Below are 25,034 nucleotides of genomic sequence, written 5' to 3'. Positions count from 1 at the left end.
GCAGGTTTTAAACCCATGTCCTCAGATTCCAAAGCCAGGGTTCTCTCCACCATGCTGTGGATGAGGGTGGGATGAAGAGGATTTGCCAGCTGCTTAAATCATAATCATTTACAATTGTGTCAGCCTGTCTAAAGGGTGATACTGGCTTTCAAGAATACTAAGCCCCCAGAGCTTAGTCTAACTATTGGCCAAGGAGTTTTAGACTATACCTAGTCATTAGTCGCTAGGTAATCCTTAGAGGGCTTTGAACATCTTGATGGTAAAGCAATGTACTGCCAACACCAACCTTTTTTGTTTTTTCAATACAAACATAGTTTTTTTTAATTGTATTTTAATTTTTCAATCAGGAAAAATCCTCCTTCTCTCCCTTCCTTTCCACGCCCTCTCATTGAGAATAAAGGGAAAAAGAAAACCTTTGTTACAAATAGGTACAATCAAGTAAAACACATTTCTGCCTTGGCCACATCCAGAAGAAGTTGTATTTCTTTTTTTTTTTTTTGTAGAAAGATTAATTTAATGAGAAAAAAGAAGATAATTTAAAGGCCCCACAATTTCTTTTGTCTTACAATGTAATTTTAAGTAAAATGAATGATTTGTGATTAAACCATCCTATTGATTACATAAAATTCTTCAGATGAAGCATCTATAATGAGATAATGTGGAACCAAGCATTGGAGAGGTCACAATTTCAACTTTTATAGTCTTTCTGGGAGTGATTCTCTTTTGTTTCAGACAAGAAGAGACAATCTTTGGCACTGGAGAACTGGGGTAAAAAAATCGGTGTTGATCATGACTAAATCTTCCTCTCCTCCACCACATCAATTGTCAGTTCCACTTCTGCAGTCAGATGCCCTCCACCAATAGATTACAAGAGAAAAATGAACCTGCCATCCTACCCTCCTGAGGGTTGGCTAAGGTGATCATATCTCTTCAGGAGACCCGAAGGGGACCAGAAGTCAGCTTAGGCATTGGGGTTGTGCTTCATGAGAGCCACATCAGCCTCGACCATCTCTTTCCCCGGTTCATCAAAAGCCACCCTGGACTTTCAGTGCAGTTTTTGTTTTGCTTTGGTGCAGTCTCCTTGCAGAAAATCCACTTCAGTTGGTCGGTAATACTTGAGATCTATAGTTATATGGATCTTTCCAGTCTCCTTATACTGACCCACTTCATTCTTATTCTTTCCTTCCCACACGGTAGTTTTCCCAATGAAAAAAAATGGTTTCTCCACAAATTCACGGACTCTGTGGACTTCACCAGTTGCAATGGCAAAGTCTTCTGGCTCATTGGTCTGCAACATTAGCCACATAGCCTCAACATAGTCCTTGGCATTACCCCAGTCTCTCTTGGCATCCAGATGAAACTGTCCAGTTGTCCAAGGTGAATCTTAGAGACAGATCAGCTAATTTTTCAAGTTACAAAATTAGCCCCTCTTCTGGGACTCTCATGATTAAAAAGAACACCATTCACAGCAAACAGGTTGTAGGCCTCATGGAAGTTCACCACAATCCAGTAAGCATAAAGTTTTGTGGCTCCATATGGTGACCGAGGATAAAAAGGGGTCTTCTCCTTTTGTGGAATTTCTTGTACTTTCCCATAAAGTTCACTTGTTGAGGTTTGGTTGAACTTTACAGAATTGCTAAGACAACAAGTTTTAATTGCATCAAGAAGCTGTAGAGTGCCAACACCATCAACATCAGCAGTATATTCAACATGGTCAAAAGAAATTTTGATGTGGCTCTGGCTCCTAAATTGTAGATTTCTGTAGGTTTCACTTCATTAACTCTTTTCACATGGCAGTTACTGTCCATGAGATCTCCATAATGCAATTTCACATTTCCTTAAATATGAGCCTGAGGGTTCTTATAGAGATGCTCGATCCGCCCTGTGTTGAAGGAACTTGATCAATGTACAATTCCATGGACTTCATAACCCTTTTAAGAAATTGTATTTCATTCTGTGCTCTAAGTTCTTCACTTCTCTATCAGGAAGTTGGTGTTATGGTTCATCATTTATCCTCTGGAATGGTGATTGGTCATTATGCTCATCAGAGTTCCTAATTCTTTCACAGTTGTTTGTCTTTACCATATTGTTGTCTTGGTATAAATTGTTCTCCTGGTTCTGTTCACTTTACGTATTCTCAGTTCATTTAAGTCTTCTCAGGTTTGTCTGAAACCATCCCTTTCTCCATTTCTTAAGGCACAACTGATATATCATAATTTGTTTAGCCATTCCTCAATTTATGGACAACTCTTCAGATTTTCATATTTTGCAACATCAAAAGGAACTTTAAATGCTTCTGTACATCCTTAGGTTTTGTGTTAGTTAGGACTAATCTCTCCCTTAATCTATCTTCCCTCTAATTCTCTCTTTTCTCTTTTTTTCCCTTTCCTTCTTATTTCCCTGTTGAGTGAAATGCATTTTGTAACCAATTTTGTGTGTTTAATACTCCTTCCTTTAACCAGTTCAGATAAGCATGAGATTTGACCATCAGTCATTCCCCAGAACCACCTTCCTTTTTTTGTATAGAGTTCTACTTGAGTGCTCCAGGTATGAGATAACTTTCCCAAGTCTTCTTTTCTTTTCTCCCTACTACATTCCTCTTTTTCTCCCTATTCATTTGTCTTTTAAGATCATCAAGACAGAACTTCTCCTAGGTCTTCTGTGTAATGGTTGTTGGTTGGTTGGTTAGTGGTGTTTGACTCTTTCTGACACCATTTGAGATGTTCTTAGCAAAGATACTGGAGTGTTTTGCCATTTCCTTTTCCAGTTCATTTTACAGATGAGGAAACTGAGGCAAACAGGGTAAAGCAACTTGCCCAGGGATACACAACTAGTAAGTGCCTGAGGCCAGGTTTGAACTCAGGATGATAAGTCTTCCTGACTTCAGGCCTGGCACTCTAAACACTGTGTCACCTACTTGCCCCTTTCCAATTATGCTCCTTCCATGATGACTCTCTTGATGAAGATAGGGTTCATAGAAGACACCTGTATCACCCCCTCATATTAGAAAATAGACAGTTTATCCTTGTTTAGTCCTTCATCATTGCTCATTTGTGATTATCTTTTATGTTTCTTTTAAATCCTGTGTCTAAACTTCAAAGTTTATACATAGCTCTGGTCTTTTCATCAGCAATGTTTAGAAGGCCTCTATTTCATCAAAGATGTACATTTTCCCCTCTAGGATTATACTCAGTTTTCCTGGGTAAGTAATTCTTGCCTGAAAGCCTATATCCTTTGCCTTCTGGAATATAGTATCCCAAGATCTCTGTTCTTTTCTAGTGATGACTGCTAAATCATGCGTGATCCTGACTGTGGCCCCTCCGTACTTGAATTCTTTCTTTCTGGTTGCTTGAAGCATTACTTCTTTGACCCAGAAACTCTGGATTTGGGCTGTAATATTTCTGGGACTTTTCATTTTGAGAATTCTTTCAGGAAGTGACTGGAGAAATCCTTCTATTTGCACTTTGCTATCTGGTTTTAAGAAATATGGATAGTTTTCAGATTTCTTAAAATATTATGCTTAGGTTTTTGTTTTGTTCGTAGCTCTCAGGGACTCAGATGATTCTTAATTTTTTTTCTCCTTGATCAGTTTTCCAGTTCAGTCGTCTTCTTCCCCCCTTCCTGCCTGCCCCAGTCTGTTGACTTTGAATATTTCTTGTTGCACGTGGAAGCATAGGCCGATATTTCATCAGTTCTAATTATTAGGGAGCTTATTCTTTGGGCAAGGTTTTGTACCTCTTGTGCCATGCTGTTAATTCCCTTTCCAATTCCTTTTTCTATAGTTCTCATTCCTTTTCCAATTTTTTCCTCTGGCACTTTTCATTTTATTGAGAAAAATATTTTTTAAAAATTTCTTTTAAAATTTTTGCTTTGATTTAGCTTAAGGAGGGAATAATATACACACTCAGTTGGGTATCTTACTCTACAGGAAAATAAGAGGGAAGAGGATAAAGGGGGGTTGGTAGAAGAGAGGGCAGATTGGGAAAGGAGGTAGTCAGAAGCAAACACTTCTGAAAAGGGACAGGGCCAAAGTTGAAAATAGAATAAGTTGGGAGCAGGATAAGATGGAGAGAGATCTAGTTAGTCTACTACAACATGATTATTATGGAAGTGTTTTGCATAATTACACATGTATAATCTATATTGAATTGCTTGCCTTCTCAATGAAGGTGGGTGGGGACGGAAGAAGGAAGAGAATTTGAAACTCAAAGTTTTAAAAACAAACACTAAAAATTGTTTTTACATGCAACTGGGAAATAAGATATACTGGCGATGGCACATAGAATTCTATCTTGCCATACAAGAAAGTAAGGGGGAAGGAGATAAGGGATAGGGGAGATAGAAGGGAGGGCAAACTGGGGGAAAAGGGTAATCAGAATGCATGCCATATGGGGTAGAAGGAAGGGGAGAGATGGGGAGAAAATTTGGAATTCAAAATCTTGTGGAAATGAATGTTGAAAAGTAAAAATAAAATAAAATAAAAAACTTTGGCTTTATCTCTTCCAGGAATTCTTTGTAACTAAGCTGTGTTTTCCTTTGAGACTTTGCTTGTAGATATTTTGGAATCATTCTCTTCTTCTGTATTTTGCCTCGAGTGTCTCTGTTTACATTTGGAGGGGGCAGAGTTTTCTTGGTGTTGTTGTTCATTCTTCCAGTCTACTCCCTGGCCTTCCTACCTGATATTAGGATTGGACTCTGTATACTTCTATAGGGAAAGTCTAGGCTAATCCTGTTTCAGTTTTCTTGGAATATTGAATGTTGTGTTGTTCCAGGATCTTAAGGACAACTCAGGCTGGGGATCTGCAAGATTTTAGCTTTCCTAAAGTGGTCTGATCCAAGGCAAAGTCTGAACTTTGCAAGTTCCTTACCTGGGTTTGAGTCTGACTCAATAATAGACTGTTGGGGGATTCCGCCATTGTCAGAAAGATGGTGAACTCTGTTGGGTTGGGGTTAAAGGCTCCCTTTGGTCTGATTCTGCCATGAATGTTCCTCTGTAGGATTCAGACAAGGCTGGAGGTTGGAACTGATAGTCCTCTCTGCTCCTGGAGTCTGAGCTACACTGCTGCTGTTTACTTCTGAATTTCTTCCTCTTTTGAAAAGCTATCCTGGGCCTGAGACCATGGATGGAAGATGAGCACAGGTCCCTCATCATCTCATCTGGGATCTATGACTTAATATTGGGCAAGGGGCAGCAAAGATGCCACTTTGTGCCTGTCCTCATTGAGGTGCCTTGGTATGTATCTGGAGATGCCCTGTATGCATGTAGGATCACTTATTGATCCCGCTCATAGTTTACCCATATTTATTGATGTTATTCATACTTGGACCTGTTCCCAACATTTGTAGACTTCTCTGTCTCCCTGTGCCAATCTGGGCTGGAAAAATTACTCATGATGCCTTTTTCTCAGACCCCTTTAAAGGATACAAGGGTTGTTCAGGGGTCCCCAAACAACATGCGGAAAGCCACTGTATTAGAGTATTTACTAACCAATCAGTGAATAAACACTTAATAAGCACTTACTATGTGCAAAAACACTAAGACACAGAAAAACATGTAAGAGGTGACCCCTTACTCTCAAGAAGTTTTTTTTTTACAGAGTTGGGGAAAAAAACACACATAAAAAACGTAAAATTTATTTTTTTATCTGTCAGATCCTCCTAAATAGACTGTGAGCCCCATGGGGCAGAGGTTGGGTATTTCCCCTAGCACTTACTACAGTGCTCTGCATAGACAGATCTGTCACCTTTCTTTGTAATCCCAGGCAGATAGCCCTGTGCCTGGCACATAGTAGGTACTTAACAAATGCTTATTGCTGACTTATTGATATAGGAAGCACTTAAATGCATTTGGAATTGCTGAAGTTGAAATAGAGAATTAACAATTCAAAGCAGCATCAAAGTGACAAGTGAGGGGTAGAGTTCACTCATTTATTCAATAAATATTTATTAAGTGCTTACTTAAGACATGAGAATAAGTACTGTAGGAATTAAGAAGGTGAGATCATCATGTGCTATAACTAGAGAAAGGCTCCAAGGAGAAGGGAAGATTCAACTGGAATTTTGAAGGCTGAGAAGTGAGCACAAAGAATCAGGGAAGGCATCCTAGATGGAAGGAATGATGCAAGCTAAGGCTTAGAGGCTTATTATTACATTCATCATATGAGTCCTTAAAAGTATTCTTTCAGTTTTAGTACCTTAGCATTCAAATGTGAACAATAAATATTTCCATGGGAACTAGTATGGTGTAATGAAGAGATGGTTGACCTTATGATCAGGAAGACCTAGACTAAGTTCTGAGATGTTCTGAATGTCTTATGACCTTAGAGAAGCCACTTTCAATGCTCACTGCTCTAGGTAATGCATAAAGGCTACAAGTTACAATCGTAGATCTACTTGTATAGGGAGCTTCCATACCTGGAATTCCCCAGTGTTGAAATAATAGGTTCTCTTTCCCCTCCCCACATCTATTTTCTCTCCCTCCTTATCCCTCTTCCATCCAAGATGAAAGAAATTTCTGTTTCTTCTCACTGGGATCCACTCCCCACCCCACTTTTGGAAGCAATTGTGATTTAGTGACAGGTCCACATCACACAACTAGTAAGTGTCTGAGGTTGCATTTGAACTTGATCTTTCTGACTAGAGGGCTCGTACTCTCTCCACTGCACCACCTAGTCACCCCTAAGACTTACTTTTAGAGAGGCAAACTTCTTAGATTGTGGGAGCATCTCAATAGATTTTGAATCTTATTTCAAATCTACTCTTGGAGTCATTTCTCCAGAAAACCAGTTGACTTATCCACACTTTTGTTCTTCATTTCTCTTTGCTTTTCTTAGTCTCTTATGGTCACTGTTATGGCCAGAGAAATAAAAAAAATATGATGTCCTTTGTGTATACCATCTATGGAGACAGAAGACTCCCCTACTTTCCAACAGTAATGATTTGTCCAGAATAATTCTTCTTTCCAAGTTTGCCATCTTTGATTGCCAGATTTTAGTTAACATTAGAATATTTATACTTTCTGCATGGAAGAAGATTCAAGGAATTAAAGATTCACTGTAGTTCCAATATTGAACCTATATCAGAAAGGAAAATGAGGTAAGACCCATACTCACACCTACTAAACATCTAATTAAACAACCCCCTCTGTTCCCTTCCTTTGTGCCCTCCTCCTCAAAGGGGATGGGGAACCCAGCCCAAACAACTGCTCCAAAGAGGGATAATTTTACATTCTGCGGCTGAGACAAACCCTTACAATATAGTGTTCTGACCCTCTCCCACCCCCTACTATCCTCCTTTCCAGCCTGAGTGAGATGTGTAGACATTCCCCTGGTAACAATCTGTCATCATTAGTAAATAGTGTCAAGTATCCGACATCCCACATTGGAAAGCTGGACATCAGTTAGAGTTAGCCTCAGGCAGTGCAAGGAGAGGCACAGAGACCTCATCTGTTAATTTTCATCCAAGGGTGGGAGGAGGCAGAGCTCTCTTATTTTATGTGAATCTAACCCTATTTCTAAAATATAAACATCTCCAGGGACCCATGGGGTGTACAAAGGGTAGCATAACTTATTTGAATGGAATGTCCATCCGTTTCATTTTTTAAAGCACTTGGCATTTTCTCTGAGCTAATTTCCTTGATGAGGCATGGAGCTGATATGATTTATGTTGACAGATGGCTTCTCAACTTTGGGTTTCACAACCCAAGGCATCATAGAACCCGTCTGAAGTCAGACTCACTTGCACGAGCCTGTTAGGTCTGGCACTGAAGTCTCAAATGTTTGGATGATGTGGAAAGCAAATGTTTTTGCTCTTTCTGGAGAGGTGTAAATCCAAAGTGGGTCAGTTCCTTCTGCTTATTCTGGGGTCAGTGGAAAATGTTTCTTTGAGTATGTTTTATGGTTAGTCCCCTAAATAAAAAAAAAGGATTAAGGTATCTGGAAGGCTGTGAACCATCCACTAATCAGGAATTAAAACATTTTCTAGAAACAAAAGAAGAGGGTCCAGGAATTGTTCAAAGGGATTAGCAGCCCCTTGGCAAGAGAGTTGAATCCACATTTTCAGCCTGCAACCCACAGCTTAACTTCCTGAAATTCTGTCCAAGCCAAACTACCTCTGGGAGAGGTCCTTACATTTTTCTATATCCGGACTTTTTGCTCATCCCCATTCTTCCACTCCCAACTTGTGCCAATCTATAGATCTTCTTTCTTTCCACCTTGCAAAATACTACTAATTTTTCCAAGTCTCTTCCACCTCTGTGAAGCTTCCCTAGATCCTTGCAGTCAACAGTGCTCTCTCTGTCTCTCCTCTGAATTCCTCTAGCACTTACTTATGGATATCATTCCCTTGGCAATTGACTGTGAATGATGGAATGATGTAGTGGAAAGATCATTGAGCTGGAGGTCAATGGAGGTTCTGCAATTTAACTAACTGTGTTACCATGGACAAGTGACTTCATCACTCTGGGACTCATTTCCTCAGCTATAAAAGGGGTTGGACAGATGCTCTCTAAAGGTTCCTTCTAACTTCAAGTTTCTATGAGTCTATGGCTAAACGATCTGTAAAATTTCCTTTACTCCACCTCAGCCTCTTACAGTGATGTTCACACACTTGATTTCACCTTCACCCACAAGCACTCCATTTTCCTATTTCCATGATTAAGAATCTGGAAATTCCTTTATTTAATCTTAATAACCAATCATTCTTTATACTTCACTTCTACTAATTCTATTTTTCATTTATCCTTCTATAAGGCCAATACCCTTATAGTCTATGACCTCTCCTCTGGCTCCATTTTCCTCTCTTCCCAATTTTGATCCTATAGATAGAGGTTGTATTGTCCTTGACTCTTGAATCTCATGCTCCCTGGTCCCAACACAACCCACATCTTGCCAACTTTCCATTACTTCCATCACTTTTAGTTATCTGCTGCTAAATGGTGCTAAAGGAAATCATACAAAAATACTGACCTGGATCCACTACAAATTTATGTTAACTCATTTCAACCAATATTTATGAAACAATAACTCCCACCTAATTGATTTGCTATCAAATTCTCCACATCAACTATTCCAAACTTTTTCTTCTCTCTACTTTCTCACCTCCAACCTGTCAGCATATATCTTATTTAGAAATTAAAGACCATTTCCCATGACCTTTTTGTTCTCTTTTACATCTTAAAATCTTTTGACACAATCCCTTATACTCTTTTCTTTTAATCTAGTTGCTGATGAAGAGATAGCTGATCCTTTATACCAAAGCAAAACCGTCTCCTTGAACACCTGATCCCCACTCCTTTTGTTTCTTCTGGCAGAGTGGCCCCTGTATCAGATCCCCCCTCTCTATAATCTTTAATATCCCTCTATTTACCAAAGCCCTCACTTGACCTTACTGTAGGAAACAAAAGAAGGAATTCTGTTTCCACAGGATTAAAACTCTTCCCAGTTTTGAGTGACAGACATGACTAGTTCTAATCAGAGTTGTGACCTAGCAGAACCAGGCTTCTGATGAGGTAAAAGGTCAGAAGCTTGTATGCAGGCTTAATGAGCAGTCTGGAGGGGGAATCTATCAGAGAAGGGAACATGAAGTAAGATGTTCAGAGGTTGCATCTAGTCAATGGAGAGCAAGGCAGGAAATTCAAATTGGGAACAGAATAAAAAGGCTTGGATTGGTCTGAGCAAATGTAGCCATCCATTAGGAATTACCCCGTCGTTCAGGGGAAATGAATATAAAAATTAATAAAAGCTTCCCTGATTTCACAACAAGTATTGTTCTCTGTTTAAAGTGAGCACGTTTCTCACACTACCATCTGTCAGGATATCTTTCTTTACCTTTCTTCCCTTTACCAGTCAATTTTCTCAAAAACCTGTTTTCACTTTTGCTTCCACCTTCTCTCCTCAGATAACTCTCAATCCATTTGACTTTCATCCTCTCTCTCCAAAGTTATTTGTGTCCTTTTAATTGCCTAGTCAAATGGCCCTTTCTCAATCCTGGTTCTTGACTTCCTTGTAGCATTTGACACTATGAACTGCTCTATTCTTTTGGATACTCCCTCTTTTCTGGGTTTTTGTGATGGCCATTTCTCTTGGTTTTACTCCCACTTTTCTGAGTGTTCCTTTTTAATTTCCTTTGTTTTATATCACTGTCCATATCTCTCTAAACAATAAGAATGCCCCAAGTCTCTGTCCTGAGCCTTTTTGTCTTTTCTTTCTACAATCTTTCTTAATGAATCTATCAGCCCCTCTAACTTCAATTATCTTTACTACACAGATGATTCACAGATCTATATACTGATTCCTGGGTTTTCTCCAAACAGCCTATAACATTTCAAACTGAATATCCCATAGACACATTGAATTAAATCTATTCAAAATGGAACTCATCATTTTTTCTAAAATACCCACCCTCATATTGAGTTTCCCTAAATTCTGTGGAGACACCATCATCCTACCACTCACCCAGGTTCACAAGCTTGGTATCTTTCTTAACTCCTCATTCTAGCTCATCTCATGCATCCAATTAATTGCCAAATCTCATTATCTCCTCCTGCCTCCATCTCCTCTTTACTCACATGGCCAGTTCAGACCCTTACTACCTCTCACAATGTGTTCCTTAAATCTCTTCCTTCTCTAATCCATCCTCCACATAGTGGCCAAATTGATAAATTCCAATGGTTCATTATTGCCTTCAGGATCCAATTATTGTCTGTTAGGCCATCAAATCCCTTATGAATCTAGTTCTAACATGGATCTTTAATCTCATCCCATGTTGCTGATTCAAACTTTGGTTGAGACTACCCTCAGCATCCTCTCTCCTGTAATTGGAGGGTGGAATACCAAACTCCTCTCAATGCCTTCCTTTATAAAGGGCAGAAAGTAATCTCAGCTTATTCCATTTTTCATCTACTGCTCTGCCTGGTTTCAGCACTATAGATGCCCCTTTACCTACCCCAAGTACTCCCTGGTGTCTTGCACATCTCCTCCATCCCTCATTTTCTTGCCTCCTTTTGTGTGTTATCTGCCCTTTTACAATATAAATTTCTTTAGATCATTGACTTTTTTTAAATTAATTGTATCCCTAGCACAGTACAGTACCAGCCACATTGTAGATGCTTAATAAATGTTTATTGGATTGGATTCAATTGGTTTAGCTAACATTATTCCCCTTATCCTAGAGGCAGATAGGTGGTACAGTGGATAGAGCACGGGACTTGAGAGTCAAGAAGACCTGAGTTCAAATTTGACTTCAGTGTTACTCTGGGGAAGTCATTTAGCTTTTTTGAGTCTCAGTTGTAAAATGAATAGGCCCTTGTTAGAGAGGGACATACAATTCCAGAGATGGTAGAGATATATGGAGAGAGAAGCTGGGTCCTCAACATATCCCTGATTTCTAGCTTGCATCCCTACAGATTGCTAAAATGGAGCTCCTTGGGTGAGATCAGACCTAGATTCTTGGTTATAGCTGATATATAATCTTACTCCTGGTTAAAGAGCTTACTCACACATGTATCTTCTGGTATATTCTAATCTGTGGGATGCCTCTGATTTCTGTCTGTTTTTTTCCTTGGATAAATGAATTTGCTTACAATTCACTATTTGTGATGGTCTTTTGTATAATCAGGGTTTAATGTGAAGGAGCTAAGCTGGCAAACATAAGCTAAGGGCTACCTCCCCTTTAAGAACAAGCAAGAAAGTGATTTTAATTTTGAATTAAGATTTGTATTCCTAGACTAGAAATATTTGAAGATGGGAAATAGACATAATTCTATCCTAATATCCTTTTGGAGAAGAGAGAGCCTAGTTTTGTGGCATTCCAGGGACCTGTATGCTCTCCACCCACCCCAGCAACCATGGTTAAAATATAATACTGCCCTTGGCTTTGCTTCTATTCACAGACCCAGGCCAGATGTCAGATCACATATAGCCATACCATCCATGAACCACAGCTAGACATTTAGGCAACTAATGTGGACATACTTGTCTTATACTATATACCCTGCTCATCTTGTCACCCAGGAAGGAGTCAGTTATAGAGATTTTCAGTGCTAGAGAAGTCTCCAGGGGCAACATTCTTTCTGAGTCTCCAATGTTAAAAGGGTTAAGTTCCTGGGCTCATGGCCAGCAATAGCTGCTGAGCTGCCTTTAGGCCCAATGTCCTTGCAGGGCCAACACTGACTGGGGTGATTCTCAAGGCTCTGCTGGTGCTGCTGTAACCCTTGGCTGGAGCACAAGATGTTCATTCCTCTGCAGTTAAATTTGGTGAAAACTTTGACTAGGCTGGCCAATTAGCCCTGCCAAACCACTCTGCTTGATTTTACTTATTCGTTTGATGAGGTATAAGTTTCCATTTCTCTGTTCTGTGTCTGTAAACCCTTGACCCTGCAGAAGGAAGAGGGAAGAAAAAACCCAAATATTGAGTTAATTCCATGTCCATATGCAAGATCACTTCAATCATCAGTTTTCAAACAGTCAACAAAGTACCTGATGTTTGTGGAGCTGCTTTTCTATCCAGCACCCTGATTTCCTGATGTTCTTGTTCATTTGACCCTGTATATGGGCCTGTTAGACTTTCCAGAAATGTTTTATTAGCATCCCAAGAGAGTACTTTAAAGTGTCCAGCTCTTTAGAGAAAGGCTGCTTCCAGTTATCTAGTTATAAAATTCTTCAAGTTTCCTTGGAGCATAATATCCCTTTCAAGCCTATCCTATGTCTCCTACTTTATCATTTAATTTCAGATTGACTTTTCTGGCCAGAAAAAGAAAAAAAAGTGGGAGAGGAAAGTTAGGGACAGAAGATGGGGAGAAATATAATGAATGGTCCTGAAGGCATGCTCCAGAAACCTTCCTTCTCTGCTTACAGATGGGTCAATCTGCCTCAAAGCTTGGTTACATGCCTATACATTATGCAGGTTTATTTAGATAGAGTTTATGTGAAAGTCCCTGAACTGCTGGAAAGTGTGTGTGTGTGTGTGTGTGTGTGTGTGTGTGTGTGTGTGTGTGTGTGTGTGTGTGTGTGGTGTGCTTGGGAGAATTGAGGTCACTGATGTCATGGTTATTAAGATACTTTGAATGGTTAGTTTCATTTCTATCCAGCATTTTCCTCGTTCAAAATGAAAGGGTTCAGCCCCATTATGACAGTCAAGCTCATTTGATCTCATTTTGCCCCTGACCCAGGTTCTTTTTGGGTTTTTTGCTAACTGAATGGATTTGGACTCAGTAAATTCTTTAACTCACTAGCTGAGTGAGCTTGGTAAGTCCCTTGCTCTCCTTGGTCTTCAGTTTTCTCCTCTGTATAATGGGACTACTGTCTCTAGACAAAGTCTCTAGAAGTCTGAACACTTTCTGTTCCTTGTATTTGATATTCCACCTACCATCTGTGTACCCGGGTTGTGCCCCATATCTTGAATATGCTCTTTCTTCAAGCTTGGCTTAGGTACTTTCTCCTGGGAGAGGCCCCTCTTGACTTCCCAAGTGTTAAATGTTCCCTTGTCCCATCTACAAAATTACTTTGTATTAATTTCACATATTTTTTGCATTTACTTATATGTGCACATATTCTTTCCTCCTCTTCTTCAGTAGAATATAAGCTACTTGAGGACAGACATGGTTTTGTTTTTGTCTTTATATTCCCAATGTCTACAATATAGACACAATAAATCCTTGAATTAAATGTCACCTCCAAATCCTATGACAGTACAACCTCCCATGGAGCTGGTTGAACAATGAACACGAGAGCACCATTCCTACATCCCACCAAAAGGGTTCTGTATAAGGGGACTCTATGGCCAAGTGAATACAGTATTAGATATAACATACAAAGTACTTAGAATCATGGAATCATAGCTCTAGACTTGGAAGGAAACCAGGAGACCAATTAGTTCAAGCCTCTGAATTTTACAGACAAGGAAATGGAGGAGTAGGAAGGAGAAATTACTTGTTCAAGGTCACTCAGGAGGTAAGAATCAGGGATGGAATTTGAACATAGGTTCTCTGTCTCTTGAATCAGAGCTATTGTCAATAAGTGATACGGTTTCCCAGTCAAGGACTGGGACAGCACTGTGTCCAATTTATAAACAGGCCCTTCCCCAAACCATCCTTCTGCTCCTGAGAATGCTGCCCTACTCCCAGTCCCCCAAAGCCAACAGTGGCAGCCTCAGAATCTCCAAGAAGGAGGCTCAGAGAACTTCAGCAAAGGAAGCCTATTTTCTCTTGAGGCAGCCCATTTTGCTTTGGAATAGTTCTAATTATCTGGCAGCTTTTCCTTACCCTATGTCAAAATCTGACCCTGTGATTTCCATCCTAATGCCCTTTGAGTCAGTGGCCCCAGATGGACATATTCATTAAATCCAGCAGGGTAGACTCACAGAACAAAAAGAAATACAGACACAGGTATGCAGTAAATTTATACTGTATAGACTGCTCATTTCAATCCATTTAATGTAAGCCTAGAAGTAGTATTGTTCTGGCACTGAGGGGCCTGAATGACCTAGATCTACTTTAAGGCACAATCTTTACTCTCTGAAAACTTTTTAGATGAAAAGAGAGACCATGTTTATAAGACAGCAAAAGAAGGAGTTTTGGATGGCTCATGATTATCAATGGCTATGTCTTCAGGATGAAACACAAATTATTCCTGAGAAGGTCCAAGGAAACCATTTTTCTCCTTCCTCCTCACTCCCACTCTGAGCCCTTGCCTCCTGCTGTAAAGACGGAAAGTTTATTTAATTTTTATTTGGGGTGGAGGGAGAGGACAAAAAAATTGCCACACTGGCAATTAAATAAACTGGTTTGTTCTGTATGACTGCTTAGCCAGTTGGCTTCCTTCCTGAGTGGCAGGCATAGCTCTGCACATGTCATAGGTGTTAAATGTGAACATAAACTTTTTGGTCTGACTTGTGCCTGATGGTTCCCTCAGTGAGAGTAATTATGCTTAGTTAGCCATGATGGTTTAGGATTTTCCCTTCCCCTCACTCCTATCCCATACTGAGCCTTCAAAGATGCCTATCTAGAATGAATTGGCACAAACCTCATCCTCGTTTGACCCTTGGCAACTCATTCCTGCCTTGATGACCAAATGGGAAGGATACATTTTTTTTCATTCTTATCCGTATTTACTCTTCATTGTCATGAAAACTGTTCAAAAGAGGTTCCACTCAGAAAAAAAATGATACCTCTTCCTTCTTCAGTGGTTCCTGAGTTGACACAGAGGAGAAAATGGCTCCCTTGTCTTCAACTTTAATAACTGATTTTGGTTTCTCTTAGATGGAGTGATTCATGGGGACAGGAACCAGCTTCTTTATACTCAGAGCATAAACCCAATGAGTTTAAAGCTGAAGACAGTGACCTCTAAGCATGCTTTTTGCAAATGTAATCAGTCATGTGGCAGGGTTTGAGAACTTTTGCAAATGACTCCCACAAAATACCTCCTTCCTCCTTTTCCCACAACCACCTGATCAATCTCTTTGATACCTAAAATTTCACTATTAGAGATTTATTCCTTTGTATTATATCTTCAAGCTTCTTTTTAAAATGCAGGAAGGTGTAGTATTAAGACTTGTAATGTCATTGGTATAGTGAATTCCCATGTGGAGAAACTCCTCCCACCAAGGCCAACTGGTTCCTTCTTTGAAACAGTCTTCGAAAATTGCCTGGAGTATTGAAAGGAAAAATGATTTACCCAAGATCCTACAAACAAGTGTTTATTAGATTTGTGCCTGGGACCTAGGTCTCCCTGGCTCTTTATCAACTACTTGGCACTGAAATACAGGGAAACTTCTAAAATAAAAACAAAATAATTGAGGAAACTAGTAGAGGACTTTCTGAAAAGTTGCAGGTAATTTTCCTTTTTGGCAAATGGATGGTTTATTTAATGAAATTTGTGTTTAAAAAAAAATATTCAATTTAAAAAATTAACAAAAAACAAAATCCCCATGCCCATATACAAAGTACAACAGAAAAGGAAGACTGTACATGAAACTGAGAATCTCTATTATATATGGTTTGATTTTTCTTTTAAGTACAGTTTTTAGTAAATTCAATGTGTAACTTTCAAAACTGTCCTGCTTGTCTGTGTTTCCTTCTGGTCTGCATATTTAAAAATTTTTTCAATGGTTCTCTTTTCTTTCTTTTGTATCTTGGCAACATTGTTGCTAGTTCTCCTCTCTTGCCTACTTCCTCTCTCAAGCTGTTGAAGAAGAAAAAAAAAAGGTCATTTTAACAAATATACACAGTCAGGCAGAACAAATTTCTGCATTGTCTGGCTGTGCATGAAAGTTTAAATCTCCTTCTGCACCCCAAGACCCTTCCTTCTCAGTTTGGACATGAGTAGCAGGCCTCATCACAGGTCCTTGGGAGTTGTGGTTTGCCATTGCATTGATCAGAGTTCTGCCATCTTTCAAAGCTGTTTTTTCTTTACAATGTTGCCATTATTGTATCCTGGCATTCCTTTGGTTCTGCTCACTTCACTCTGCGTCATTTCATACAAGTCTTCCCTCATTCCTCTGGCTCAAGAATATCCATTTTATTCACATACCGTCTGTGTTGATAGTCCCCAACCTATGGGTGCCTGCTTTCTTTTCAGTACTTTGCTACAACAAAAGACTGCTTTAAATATTTTTGTGGAGATGTGTCCTTTCCCTTTGATCTCTTTGGGGTATAGGACTAGTTGGGATATTTCTAGTCAAACTAGGTGCATAGTTAGGACAGCTGGGCGGTAAGTGAGTCTGGAGTCAGGAGGGTCTAGAGTCACACACTTACTAGTTGTGTGACCCTGAGCAAGTAATTAATTGTTTGCCTCAGTTTCCTCATCTATAAAATGACCTGAAGAAGAAAAAGGCAAACCACTCCAGTATCTTTGGCTAAGAAAACCCCAAATGGGGTCAGGGAGACTCAGACATACCTTAAATGACTGAATAATAGGTGTTATCTGCTCACTTGTGACTTATGATGAGTCATCATAGACCACCTCCCTCTACCTCTTCTTTGATTACTCTGTAGTCATCAGATAGGTTCCTTAGATTAAGGAATTACTTTACCACATATTTGAGTTTCAGCAGGCTTTTGTTTTATCCACAGTCATCTCTTGCTTGCAAGAGGTATATTTTGAGGAATTTGGGATAAACTTTACTCAGGAGCTAGTAGGTAGTTATAATTTTCCTCTTCTAAGGTTTCATTTCCTATAATATTCCTCCTATTGACCCTTGGGGCTTTAAGAGGATATTAGCCATTCTTTCAATTCTTACTCATCCATTTGGAAGGGTCTACTTAGCCTGGTGAGCCATGAGTATAGCCAAATGCTGTAATTTAACTCATGGCTCACCAGTCTAAGCAGACCCTTCCAAATGGATGCCTAATGCAGATAAACAACTGTGCTGGTTAAATGACTGGCTACGGGTCATCAGAAGCAGATTTTCCAAACCTAAGACCATCTCTCTTATTTACTAATCTAAACTGCCTTTCTTTAAATAGAGCTTTAAATTTTAAAGGACACTTTACATACATGATCTTATTTCCTCCTCATAATGACCCTGTGAGGAAGGTACTGTAGATATTGTTATCCCCTTTTCACAGATTGGGACACTGAGGCTCACTGAGCTTAAGGAACTTGTTCCAAGGTCACACATATAGTTTTGGGGTGAGGATTTGAACCCAAATCTTTCTGACTCCGTCTAACTAGGGCATAGTGGTAGGAAAATCCTTCTGAGAATCAAAATCTAGTCTTGCTAATTCACTGTATGACCTTGGGCAAGTCATTCTGTGAGCCTTTCCTTTTGGGTAAAACTGAAGGGTCCCTTCTGGTAATTGAAACTAAACATTCTTTTTATTTTGTTTTGAGGATTTCAGAACACAGTTTAGTCAGGAGAAACCAAAGTGTTTGAACAAGTGTTGAACAAGTTACAGTTATAGTTAGATTTACAAAACATAGTATAATTCGACTCTATGATAAATGTATTTTGTGTATTTTGTTCAGTGGTGTCAGTTGTGTCTAACTTTTCATGACCTCATTTGATATTTTCTTGGAGAAGATACTGGAGTGGTTTGCTATTTCTTTCTCCAGCTCATTTGAAAAATGAGGAAACTGAGGCAAACAGGGTTAAGTGACATGCCCAGAGTCACACAGCTAGTAAGTGTCTGAGATGGGATGTAAACTCCTCCTGACTCTAGACCCAGCATTCTATTCATTGTGCCACTTAGCTGCCCCATAATGAATGTACATTCACCAACTAAGATTCAAGTTGGGAGATAAGCAGGCAAATATAATAGCTGTTATTTATATGAAGTTTTAAAATCTGTGAGCTTTACAATATGCAAATTTATATAGATTAACCTGCAGTAAATGTTATAGATATTATTATCCCCATTTTATAGATTGGGAAACTGTAGCCCAGAGGATAAATGATTTGCCCTTGAATAAACCAACTAATAAGTGTAAGAGTCAAGATTTGAACCCAGGTCTTTCTAGACAAGGAGTTCTTGATCATTTTTATGTCGTGAACCTCTTTGGCAGTCTGGTGAAGTCTGTGGATCCTTACTTGGAGTAATGTTCTTCAATGTATGAAATAAAATCCAGAGGACTACAAAGAAAACCATTTATGTTAAGAAGCCCTAAATCATTACCTGACAGTAAACTAATCAAGGATGACTTAAAAAGGGATGTGTGTCCTAATATCAGTGGCTACTCTAAGCACATTGACTCTTAGTTAAACATGGAAGTAATATTAATACAGTTGGAGCTGTGAATATCAAAGCTTGTAGAAAAAGGTGATAAAATTTCTGTATGGTTTGGCCAAAGTGTAAGTATAATGTGGGCATTGAAAAGCTACTCAGTCTGATCTTTTCCAGTCTGTGTGTTGGCTCTTGCTAAAGTGAATGTTCTTTCTCCCCAATAGCTGCCTTCCTATCCAAGTAGTGAGAATAAACCACTATTCCATCTGGGCATCATATTGGTCTCCAGGGTGATTAATATTAACTTTTTGGCACTCACAGGAAGCTCTAATGAGCTATGTACATTTGTTATGAGTTCTCAAAATGTCCACCAACTTATTGATGCTAAGGCTTGGGATGAGATAGGATGGAAAGTTAATTCTTTCCAAATTCTCGGTCCCCCTCCCTCCCAGCATGGGAGGAGAGGCCTTCCTTCAGCAGCCGTTCCTACCACAAAAAGAGGTTTATCGTGGGATCTAGACATGAATGGGTTGAACTTGGGTTGAAGATCGATTGATCCGTCATTTCCATATCAGATGTTGCATTTTTCAGCCTGTTGGCAACAAGGGCTCTTTTCATTCATCTCTCAGAAGGATCACAGGCCTGCATGGGTCCTCAAGAGATCATAGTATTATAAGACTTGAGTTGGGAATCTTGGTGTTTTGAAATAACATACACATGTTAGCTGCTGCCCTGGAATCATTTTCTCTCCCATTGGGCCAAATTATCTTGCATGGCTTGGCATATCCTGTTCTATTGCAAATCTTACATTAAATGCATTTAGAAGTAAAGCTCTGCAGAAAACTCTGGTCTCTGAAACATCACAGAGAGAAGGATGTTAAGCAACCTGTGTAGCTGAGCACAGAAGTAAAAAGAGGAATTAGATTTTGGTCTCCCCTTCTCCCTAAACTGAGAAGATTTGACACATTTTGCTATTTCTATTTGATTGGATCAAAAATGGATTGATTTCTTTGCAAATCTGTGGTAGGTTTCATGCAGCTTGGTTGATGTCCACACTCCCAGAATAAAGAATGCTGAGGTAATTGATTTTCTTTCTTGGGCTGTCTGCAGGGAGGCAGTATAATAATACTAAAAATAATAAAAACAGAACAAAGTATAGAGAGATGTGAATTCTAATTCCAGCTCTGCTACTGTCTAACTATATTGGATAAATCACTTAATCTCAGATTCCTCATATGTAAAATAAGACCATCTGAATTATAAGGAAAAGGGGAAAGGGAATAAGCATTACTTAAGTGCCTACTATGTGCCAAGCACTGCGGCAAGCACATTAACAAATATCTCATTTGATCCTCATAGCAATCCTGGGAAGTGCTATCATTAGCCCCATTTTACAGATGAGGAAACTGAGGTAAATAGAGGTTAAGTGACTTATCCAAGATCACACAGTATCTGAGGCAGGGTATTCCTGATTCCATGCCCATTTTTCTCGAAGACAATATATAAGGACCATTTTGGTGGGGAGGTGTTTAATTTGTGATTTTATTGGTATAGGGAAGTACCAGTAAAGAGACTCATTTATTATGCCACTTAAAATCATAAAATTGCCAAAGGGCACTGAGAGATTGAGAGACATTTTCGGGATCACACAGCCAGTATGTGTTGAAGGTGCAACTTGAATTTGACACTTTTTAGAATGAAAGCTACCTCTTCATCCACTGTGCTGTGCTGTTGTACCTTGGAAGAGGAAATTTCCATGATGTGGGCTGGTTGACTTAGCTTCTCAGAATGAAGTAGGCACATGAAAACTTGAGGTTCCTGATGTTTCCAAACACTTGAGTCACTAGATTCATAATTTCTGGATATCTCTGGCCCAAGCTTATCAAAGGTGGCTTGAGTATACAGTTTCTCATTCCTTAATTATACCTGGCTCCTCTTGGATCACTGCCTTGTTGTAGTGGAGGGGCTTATGTAGCTCAATGACACTATATGCTATGTCATTCAGGGTTACCCAGGATGGAGAGGTCATAGTGGAGAGTTCTGACAAAAGGTGATCCGCTAGAGAAAGAAATGGCAAACCATTCCAGTATCTTCACCAATAAAACCTCATGGATAGTATTCAGGCACTAAAAGTAGAATACAGAAGGGATTGGCATGATGTGGTCCATGAGATCATGAAGAATTGGACATGACTGAACAACAACAAAATTATACCTGGATTCATGCTTAAAGTGACAAAAGAAAAATTGTGGAGGCAAAACCCTCTATTTGTAAATACATTCCACCAAATCTTTAAGCCAAAGAGACATCTCTAATCTTGGTCAAGAAATTAACAAATCAATAAATATTTATTGAGTGCCTATTGTGTGTCAGGCACCATAGGAGAAATGAAAGAAAAGGACATACATTTTGCTTTCATGGAATTAATGATGTAGGAAAGGAAGTATGATATATGGCTGTTAAATGATAATTAACAACAAAAGCCGTGAGGAGCAGGAGACAAGACATTCCTAGACACTGAGACTTAAAATAGATCACTGTATATCAAAATTCTGCAGATTCCTTCCTTTTTGGATTTATATATTTGGACACTGACAGAAATAATTTTGGGTATTGATTAAAGCAGAGAAAAATGAAGTGTCATTCTTACTTGGGAAGCACTGAATGAGCAGAGAAGCAAAGTCCAAAGAGATAAATGAGGATGGCTGGCGAGAAACTCAATCTCAGGTTGTACATTTGTGGCATAATGGAATGGTCACTGGGTTTCTAGCCAGCAGATCTGCAGTTGAGTCATGGCTCTACAACTTGTTTGACCTTGGATAAGTTACTTGACCATGATGATTTCATCATCTATAAAATGAATTGTTTGAATTAGCTGATCTCTAAATTTCCTACCAACTCTACCCCATGATGCTGTGAATTTAAGATGACACCAATCTATGTATATGACCTTCTAGAGTTGGTAAATTCTTATCTCATCCTTTATGTCATTTTATTGTCTGCTTTGGTCTTTTGTTAGATCTGTAGCTGTTCCCACTACTAGTAAAGATGTCAACATTCCTCCAGTCAACCAGCAGAGAATTTATTAAGTGCCTACTGTGTGCCAGGCACCATGTTAAACACTAGGATATAAAGAAAGGCAAAAATAGTATCTGTACTCAAGGACCTTACCTTGTAATGGGGAGACAATATTGTGAATAAAATAAGGACACACACAGAGTGGACAATGATGATGATAATCATAGTATTTACATAGTATTTAAGGTTTGCAAAGCACTTTACAAATATTACATCATGTCTTTCTCACAACAACTCTGGGAGGTAAGAGTTGTCATTGTCTCCATTTTACAGATGAAGAAACTGAGGCAGAAAGAGGTTAAGTGACTAGCCCAAGGTCACACAGCTGGTATGTGTCTGAAGTTGGATTTGAATTTGTGTCTTCAGAGAGACTGGGATGAGGGTGGTGTTTTCAGTAGAAATAGGAAAATTTGTGGAAAGATTAGATTTAGGGTGAAAGATAAGTGACTAGTTTTGGACTCATTGAGTTTGAAATGCCTCTGGGACATATAGCTTGAAATATCCAATAAGCAATTGTATACATGGGACTGAAGCCAAGGATAGAACCTAGGACTGGATCTGTGAATCATCTGCATAGAGACAGTAATTAACTCAAGTGGCTGATGAAATCACCTAGAAAGAGCAGGAGGAGAGAAGAGAGCCCAGGGAAGAATTTTGGGGAACATCCACATTTACGGGATACAATGATGATGATCAAACAAAGGAGACTGAGAAGGAGTGGTCAGGTAGGTAGAGAAAGAACCAGGAGAGGGTAAAAAAAAGTAAGGTCTGCTAGAGAATTTGAAATTGGAGAAGCTTCCAAATGAACAGGAGAGAATAGAGATGGTGTTGCTATTCCCTTTGTGTAGCCCTCCCCACAATTCTTTCTGAAAAAAATAACCCAAAAGATACTTCCAACTTTTGTGTATGCTTTCTCACCTTTGAAAATGTTTCTGAGAATGGTTTAAGCACACATTACAAGCATGAGAAAGTAACAAGCTAGCTCTCACAGATCTTCCTTATTTTCTACAATTAGATAGCAAAATTGTCCCCATATTTACCTATGAGAGAACTCAAGGTCAAATAAGTGATGAACTCTCCATCCCACTTGGCCAAACCCAACCTTGCTAGGCAGGAGCCCCAGCTGGCTTTCACGATAAGTTGTCTTGGTATGTGTGAAGGGACAGTCGGATTTCTGCTGGCTTTACCAGAGGGTTGTTTTGTTCAGTCATTTTAGTTGTGTTTGACTCTTTGTGATCACATTTGGGGTTTTCTTGGCAAAGATACAGGAGTAACTTGCCATTTTCTTCTCCAGCTTATTTTAAAGATGAAGAAATTTGAGGTGAACAACGTTAAGTTACTGGTGCAGGGTCACACAGCTAGGGAGGTTAGAATTCATGGAGATGAGTCTTTCTGACTCCAGGTCTGGTGCTCTGTTCACCTAGCCACCTAGCTGGCCAGTACCAGAGGATACAGATGATAAATATGGAACTATGAGATGGTACTGGCAGAAATCAATCAGTATCCTTAGAAGCATGAGAGTGGCTAGCTTGCCATGAAGTGGCAGCTCACCTCCAAGTGCAGACTGATGCCCCACTGCCTCTGGTACCACATGTAATGAAGGAGCAAAGAAAGGTGACCAAATGGCTAGAACATTTGAAGACATGCCACGTAAAGATAGTTGAAGAAAATGGAAATGTTCAGTGTAGGAAGGAGAAAATTTAGAGAATATAACTGAGTATATTATAGCTGAGTATCTGAAATGTTTCAATATCTGAAGGCTTGTCACAGGGAAGAGGAGCTACTATTTTCTTTGGCCCCTGGTGGCCAAGCTAGGAGTACTGGATACAAATTTCATCTCAGCAGAATGATTAAGTTAAAATAGGAGCTGTCCAGGTTGGGTTGTGGCACAGATAGTGGCACAGACACAGGCACTTACTAAGTTATCAGTAAATGCCTGGAGGGCCAATATAGGGGAGGGAGGATGTTGTAGAAGATATTCCTCCCTGGATATATGAGTTAGACTCCATGACCCTTGGAGTCTTTCCTAACTCTAGTGTCTATGATTCTATGAAATGTTCCATTGGAAAGTGTGTCAATTTCCCATCCCTTCATTTTCTTCAGACAGATGCCCCAGCAACTCATATCACAGATATAAATCTAACAGTCTGGGAGATACACATTTTCTGAGGACACCAGAGCACAGATTAGTAACAAATACTACATAAATCACGGACTGGTGTCTTTGTTATCTGAATGTTTCATTTACTCAATAGCAATAGTCTATATTCCCTGATTTTCATCAGGAAAAATTGAGCCGATGTTTTAAACCTGCCTACCACCCAAGTTTTCCTCCTGAATCTTATTTCATTCAAGGATCAAAGCCAAGTATTATCTTCTGGAGCTGATCCATTATATTCCCTTCCCTCCGCACTTATAATGCCCTCTAACCCTCTGACTTCCTGATGGAGAAACGGTGATGCAAATGTTGCCATGATAAGCAATCCTGGTGAGAGAGCCTGGAGGAAAGAATTGTCAAAGAATGCTTTTTTCTCATTCTCTCTCTCTCTCTCTCTCTCTCTCTCTCTCTCTCTCTCTCTCTCTCTCTCTCTCTCTCTCTCTTCTCTCTCTTTCTGTTTGACCTCCAAAAGATTCAAAAGAATGTAAAAACATTCACTAAATAGACATGCAAATTAAGTCTATCTCTTCCTGGCCCATAAGACAGACAGACAGACAGACAGACAGACACACACACACACACACACACACACACACACTCATACACACACACTTACCACACTGTTATTTCCCTCATTAGACTGTGAGCCTGTAAATCCCCTGAGAGCTGGGACTGCTTACTGCCTGCTTAACACATTTTTATTGAATTTGTATAAGTGGTGATAATGGTCATTGACTGAAAGATGATTGAACCAATTCAAGGATGACCTTGATGAGCTTCCCTCGTGGTACCCCTTTGTGGCCTTTATGCCACTGTAGAGGTCAGTGAAAAGAGGACTGTGCTAGGAAGCCAAAAGTTGGCATTCGAGTCCCATCTTTGTTAATTTGTAGCAGTGTGTTTTATGTGGGCAATTCACATAATGACTCCAAAACTTGGTTTCCTCATCTGTAATATGAGGAAGTTGGATTAAAGTTCTTCCAACTCTTTCAGCCTATGAATCTGTGAGTACTTGTGACTAAAAATAGGAAATTTGCTTGTAAGGCAAGAACCAAACTGGAGATCACTGGAACTACTTGTGATTGGGCATCATCCACATTGACTTACTGTCCCCTGACTAAGTTCAAAACCCCAGTTCTACTA

General features: G+C 39.5%; 1 pseudogene; it reads right to left on the bottom strand.

Annotated features, from left to right (window-relative positions):
- Positions 1 to 901: 901 nt before the first annotated feature.
- LOC140531814 (GDP-mannose 4,6 dehydratase pseudogene) lies at positions 902 to 4,916 on the bottom strand (annotated as a pseudogene).
- Positions 4,917 to 25,034: the final 20,118 nt, after the last annotated feature.

Source organism: Notamacropus eugenii, chromosome 3 (genome assembly GCF_028372415.1).
Source record: "Notamacropus eugenii isolate mMacEug1 chromosome 3, mMacEug1.pri_v2, whole genome shotgun sequence".
NCBI lineage: Eukaryota > Metazoa > Chordata > Mammalia > Diprotodontia > Macropodidae > Notamacropus > Notamacropus eugenii.
The sequence above is the reverse complement of the archived record's forward strand: the minus strand, read 5'-3'. Positions and strand labels throughout refer to the sequence as shown.